This window comes from Embiotoca jacksoni, unplaced genomic scaffold (genome assembly GCF_022577435.1).
Source record: "Embiotoca jacksoni isolate LCO1_2020_lvr unplaced genomic scaffold, fEmbJac1.0.p SCAF_24, whole genome shotgun sequence".
In the NCBI taxonomy this organism is placed as follows: domain Eukaryota; kingdom Metazoa; phylum Chordata; class Actinopteri; family Embiotocidae; genus Embiotoca; species Embiotoca jacksoni.
Genome location: NW_027185375.1, coordinates 7207563 through 7214520, shown reverse-complemented (window position 1 = coordinate 7214520; position 6958 = coordinate 7207563). Strand labels below are relative to the sequence as shown.

At 40.9% G+C, this 6958-nt stretch overlaps 1 non-coding gene across 1 annotated transcript; it reads right to left on the bottom strand.

The window, feature by feature from the left end:
- Nucleotides 1-5175: 5175 nt before the first annotated feature.
- Nucleotides 5176-5247, bottom strand: trnaa-ugc (transfer RNA alanine (anticodon UGC)). Its single transcript has one exon. It is a non-coding gene; the product is annotated as a tRNA-Ala (tRNA).
- Nucleotides 5248-6958: the final 1711 nt, after the last annotated feature.

Here is a 6958-nt window from a genome sequence, read left to right as displayed (position 1 = left end):
CAAAATTAAGTAATAAAGATATAGAGGTTTGGTGTGCTGGCTTATGTTGTCTAGTTTAATCATGAAATAGCCTGTATAATATGAGATCTAATTACCTTAGCCACCCCAAGGCTTCTTCCAATTACTCCAGCTGTAAAGAAAACAGCTAAATGTCTCTTGTAACTATTTTAATCAGCACTTCCAACTGCACTGCGTGGATGGTAATTATGTTGGCCTCGTTGTTGCTCGTTCAGAACAAGGAGAAGACATGAACTCAGTCTCACATATAGAGCCGTAACCCAGTAATAATTAGATAGAAAAATACACTTGGGGAAATGTCAGGTTGATTTCCACTTCAAGCCTTTCCCTCATTATTTTTGCTCTTTTTCATTAACAGTTTTTTATGTTCACAAGCCGTGTGGATTCATTTGTGGAAGAAAAACACAACAACTTGGTTACCCGGTTGATAAATGAAGGACGTTATCGCCTGTGTTATAATTTTTGACACAGGATGTTACCTCTCCTAATCAGCCATAAAACGATTAACCTTTGAAGTCTATAATTAACATTTGTGCGGAAATGAACTCTTGTTTGTCTAAGTAAACGTAGAGAGCGCGACCCTTTGCAATATATACTGAAAGACCCTTTAGGGCACTAGTGGGGGAACCGTATTCAATTATGCTGCCTATTAAAACTTGTCAGGGATATATGTGTGTGTGTGTGTGTTATGTCAGCTGAAACAGGACAGCCTTATGCAAATATAATTACACCAATTAAACCACGGAGGGGCCTCCGAGGGGGGTTTTGTGTGGAAAGACTGGCAGCAGTTCTATGTAAGTGTTGGTGTGTGTGTGTGTGTGTGTGTGTGTGTGTGCGTGTGCGTGTGGCAGTGGGTATGCTGGTTATGGAGCTGCTTTTTCGGTGTACATGTATGTAGGTTGACAAGCACACATGTGGGTGTTGACGTTCAGGGAACACTATTCTTTGCACCCTTTCCTCCATCCCCCATCAGAGCCACCATCACCCCATCCTTCCCCACCCCGCCCCCAATGCCGGCTTCCACGTCTGTCTTCAGGGAGCTGCAGGAGCTCAAAGGAGAAACCTTGGGAGTGTTTGCAGGAGAGATGGAGGAAGGGATGAGGACATGGAGGAAAATACAGGAGAGTAAACATATGAAAGAGAGACTGGGAGCAAATCAGCTGCCACACTGTTATATATCAGAAGTAAATCAAGATCGACACTTTCTTCTACCAATGACTGTGTTTGACTGACATCATGAATGAGTGGTCTCGTGTATAAAAACACCAGGGTGGCTACTGTCTTTCTTTCCTCTTGATGAATTCACTCGAAGTCAGTACAGGCACTCTTGACCCTTTAGACTTCACTCATTAAACCTGTGCTGCACATGCAGACCAGACCATGATTTTGTAGTTTTGTGAAAGAAAAAGTGAAAACATTTACTGTAAGTGGACATACTCATCTGATATTTAACCATACATATATACATATATTGTACAGATATTTTCCAGATAAAAATCTAAATTCTGTGACTGATACGCACTGAATGATGATATATGTGATAGAGGTTTTCATGGATGTAGTTGGTACAGATACAAAAAGGACCCAGACCTTTAATTTTGCTGCCCTTTATAGAAAACTGGATTTCAAGTAGTTCAAACCAGCTCCACCTGCAGCAACTATACAACACCAATATCCTTCCTCTGTAGAAAAGTCAAGTGGATAAGAAATAATTCAGGCAGAAAATATACTGGTACAGACAAGCTTTAGTAGAGATGGACTAACTGAGGGGAGAGAAACTAGATCAAGATATTAGAGCAAAACGTTATGAAAAAACAATATCGTATTTGAGTTAGAAAAAGGGATTTGTCATGCCACAGTATAGAACTTTACCTTGTCACATCTAGAGCAGTCAAACCGATCTAAAAGTTTTGTTTTTGTGCTGCCTTCTTTTACACTCATCACTCTGCTGTCATATAATAGTAAAAGATGTGTAAAAAATTTATGTATTTCTGCATGATTCCTTCCAAAAAAAAAAAAAAATTCCTTTAGAGAACTTTAGGATGAGACATCTTTGTGATGGAGTGAGTGACTGGCTACACTGATGTAATTCTTTCTGACATTTACAGGGGATTTTTCTCCATGTCCCCCCACATTTCCTTCTGAGCAGATCAGCATTCAGTGTTTTTTCCCTGAGGGTTATCACCAGCAACCAAGCCTGTCAGGTTAAATTTACCCCTGAGAAACTACCTGTTCATACCGGCAGTGGGAGAAAATGACAGAATTTCTTCTGACGTTGCCTAAAAAAATCTTTTCAGTCTTACTCTTGTAGTAAATAAACTGTGATCACAACACAGTCAAAGTGATTTTATCACAGACACCAGCATCTACTAGAAGTTGTTGTCAACCATTCATCTTTGTGTATTTTCCAAAATACAGTGACAACATCACACTCGACTGCACTTTACAGAGTTATTACAAGCAATTCACTGAAGTACAGCCAGGTTCTGAATAAAGGAAACATACTCAGAGCAGGTAACTGTGACACAACACATGAGGATTTGTAGAGTCACTTTGACTAACGGCCTGTCGCTTTTCAATGCATCAATGCAATTATTAAAGAGCACCAACTGCATTACTGTATATTACAATATATTTTGGCAGGTCAGTGGTGATGAATGTAGTTGTGGTGGCTGTTTCTCTGCCCCTCTCTGGCCAAACTTATGAGTCTGTTTACACCTGGCATTAATATATGCCCTGGTGATCCAATCACAAGTAGGCAGCTCAAAGTACGGGTGTGAAAACACCCAGGACACCTTGATTTTATTTTTTAGTTGACCCCGTCTGTAATTTCTGACTCACATCAGACCCTTGCACAGTTCTTTTATCCACTGCAGTGCAGAGCCCAACCCTTTCAAACTCGCTGGAATAATGAAATAATCTGAGCCTGATGGTGCAGGTGGTGAATTACAAACTCGAGTGTTCAAACATTTGCAAATGTAAAATGAGTTATCGATTTCGAATTGACAGTGCATTAAAATAAGGCTCCAGTGAGCAAAGATGTCTCATTGCGCCATGACTCCTCCCTCTTCCTGTTTGTCTACTTGTTCAAGTGTTTTTACTTGCTTATTTACTTGATGTTCATTTGTATATAGAGCGGTGACGTTAGAGTAGATCACAAGTGGTCACTCGAGATGCACGACAATGCAAGGTATGCACAGATGTATTTAGAGCTCTCCACTTGTGATGGGATCACCCAGGACGTGTGTTAATACCAGATCTGAACAGGCTATACGAGTTCCAGTAAAAGGTCCAGCACGGTTAGTTGGCTTCACCATTAGGGGACTGCCTGAGGATATAACAGGGATGCTGTCCTGGTAGTTCTCTCTCTTCTTTTGCTGAGCAGCCAGGACGCCCACCACATGGCCTTCACTTTAGATGAATTTGCCTTTGTGTTATTTTGCTTTACTTTTACACTCGTACTTCACTCACTGATGCCCGACAGTCCTCTATTTCATTATGAGTTGTTAAGCTGGGTTTAATAAACTCCCTTCTTACCTTACATTAGTGTGTGTGTGTGTGTGGACTCTTTCCTTTGTTGCCAGATTTGTAAACACAATTCTACACTGTATATCATTACCAGCTTTGTCTGTCATCAGATAAATGCCTTTTGTTAGAAAGACTGAAAACCAGCCAATTGAAATGCACCCAAATTCTTAGTGTTCTAGCAGATGACAATTTTAAGAAGTTGCTTAAACTGTTCATTTTCTGTGATGGATTCTCTGAAGGTCTTCTTGAGAGGCAGCCAAGGATACCCATTTTCTTTTTACCCAATGCTTTAAAATTAGTGAGACAGAGTTAATGGATTTTGGCCCACACATGTACCAGATTGCTCTCTCCCTCTCTCCTGCACACAACAGTAGGAGAGGAGATGTTAGCCAGCGTGTGACGTGCACTCTGAATCCCTCTCCTGGGAAGGGATGAGTCCTCTTCCTTAAAAGGAATTTACAGTTCAATAATGTATTTTCTAATCTCATACAGCATTTAAAAAACATTGCCATGTCTATTTTAAGCTCTCTAACAAACTTTACACTGTCCTCTCCTCTCCTTTGCTGCTAATCAGTCAGCAGATGTATGGGAGGGACACATGCCACTCTTTTTCCCCCTCCCTCCCGTCCTCCTGTCCCTCCCGTCCCTCCCTCTCTCCCCTTTTAATTCCCTCTGAGTTTCCTTCGATCTTGGCTTGCCAAATCTTTAAATGAAGGAGCTGTTGTCATGTGAGCAGACAACCCAGCTGGATTTATCCCTCCCTCCTCCTCTCCACAAACCTGTTCTCCCGCCTGATGAAATTATTAATCCACAGTCATGTGCTGATTATTGAACCATGTCCTTTTTTTAATAGAGGTGATGTTAACGTGTTCTCACCCTAACATTGTGTTTTTCTTACAGGCATTTTATTCTTTCCATAAGCCTTAACAACTAGCCAAGTACAAATTTACCCATTTCTCTATGTTTATTCCACCCTCAGTCCTTCCTCTCTTCAGTCTCTACACCCTTCATTTTACCAGCAATGTTTTCACCTTTTTTCTGGGGAGCTTTTAGTATTATAAGACCTAAAAAGCATGAAGCAAATTGAGATGTTTTGCTACTTTTAACTTTATTTCTTTCTGCAGGTTGATTTATGGTGAAAATTTCTACAGCGTGGCTAAGGCTTTTTTAAGAGTGCTGACAAGTCAAATTTGTTTCTCAAATTATATCTTTAGGACAGACCGTCTGCACTGATAGTTGCAAGTGAGCGGACCGGATTTGGTGTGTCCAGACATCACTAACTGATCTGCATGGGTCGCTGTGGTAACGACGTATGCATAGCTACACTGGTGTAGATATTCAACGCTTTCCAACGCAGAACCAAAATGCCAGCAGACAATTTATTTCAGTGTCAAGCTGCTTTTGTTCATCGTGCCAAAAGCTCCACTCTCTGCTAGACAATGTTAGTAAAGTATCACATTAAACTGGCTAACATTATATCTGTGTGGCACTTGTGCTGATATTAGCTTCTGACTGAGTGTTTTATAGACACAACAGGCCACACCATACAGAGGACCCACCTATCCATCAACATTACCATAGAGCAAAGTTGTTTCAGTGTTGGTGTTTGGCTCTACTGTAGATAAGAACTGGAGATGCTGGGGATTGAACCCAGGACCTCATACATGCAAAGCATGTGCTCTACCACTGAGCTACATCCCCTCCAGCAGCCCCAACAACATGTTCATTTCTGACATACAGTCTTCAAACTGAGGATTTCTATAACTGCAGACAGCCACACATGCACAGTGCATTATTCCATCAGTGATCTATAGTGCAATATAATCTGTGTAATCAGCCAATGAATCAGTTGAATTAAGTAATCGGTTTCCTCCACACAATCATCATCTCTCATCCTTTCAATACTGGCTTCTGTGTAATGTTTCCTGCAAATGAGTGTGCAAGGCTTAAAAACGCAATCATCTTTCTCCTCACTGTACCGCTGAGTTAAAACCTACGGTCTATTTGAATGGATAAAAGGTTGCAAGAAAACATGTGGATGAAAAGTTTCAGCGGATAACATTTGATGCAAAACAAACCTAACAAGTTAACACATTAAGTCAAGTTAGAAATGTTAGGAATTTAAGTCATATATATATTTTATTTGTATTCTGGTATTCCATCAGTTTTGCAGGATTCAGTTTTAAAAAAAAAAAGCATTTTCCTGTCCCTTCATGCAGTCCATCAGTTCATCAGTCTGAATCAAGCCACTTTAGCTACTGTCTCTTTCAGGCCCACCACCCTAAAATCCTACTGTCTTCTGATTGGCAACCTGCCGAACAGCAACACTCAGTGCTAGATTAGATCGGCTGGAGGGACGCGAGCTGTAAACTGTGCCGTGCTATGATGGATTGTCTCACTGTCAGCTGATGGGCCCTTAACCTATCTTCAACCTTAATCCTAACTTTAATCTTAATCCTTCCAGAGCCATGCGGCAACCTCTGGTGGGGAAAAACTAAGCTATTGCTAAGTGCTCAAATCTGCAGTTCCTCGAGTGGCCACTTGAGGCTGACTCAATGTCCAACTCCAGGGCAGAAATTACTGTAACATGTCTACAACCTTGAGCAATATATGACTTTTGTTAAATACCACTCTCATTAACTGTTTATTGTGTAAAATAACTGTGGATTTATCACAAGCTGAATACAAAGCTCTTTCCAACTATGCTCCTGTGGCAAAAGCACCAGACTAGTTTGACAGGCTTTTGGCCTAGATTATCTTCACTTTAACATAATTTATGTATCGTAGACTAACTGAGAGACAATTCACAAACTAGAGTATAGGTCAAACAGGGGCTATAGCTCAGTGGTAGAGTGCATGCTTTGCATGTATGAGGTTCTGGTTTCAATCTCCAATTTTTATCTATAATAGAGCCAATCATGTCATGTCATGCCACCATTGTAGCTATGCATACGTCGTTACCACAGCGACCCATGCAGATCGGTTGGTGATATCTGGACACACCGAAGCCAAGCCGCTCACTTGCAAATATCAATGCAGATTCTACAGATTTTCTACCGATGAGCCCCTCATGGCTAAGATCAAATTTCTGAACATAATTGTGCTGGATGTCAAAACAAAATCTATAAAACTAACCTGATCTCACAGAAATATATGAAATGAACATGACCTCTGAACTCGGCATGCTTGTAATTCATTCGTATTTCTGTGAGATCTGGCTATAAAAAGCAGGCTCGGCACTAAAGCTGAAGGCTACTCTGTATAGTTTAATGAGTCTGAGTCCAGTACAGCCGAAGCTTTCTTCTCCCTCAAACAATAAATGCTTTGACACCGAAAGGCCTTGAACATTTTCAGCGAAGCAACTCTGAATTGGGAATATTCCACATCTGCTCGGGTCCACATTGCAGCACAA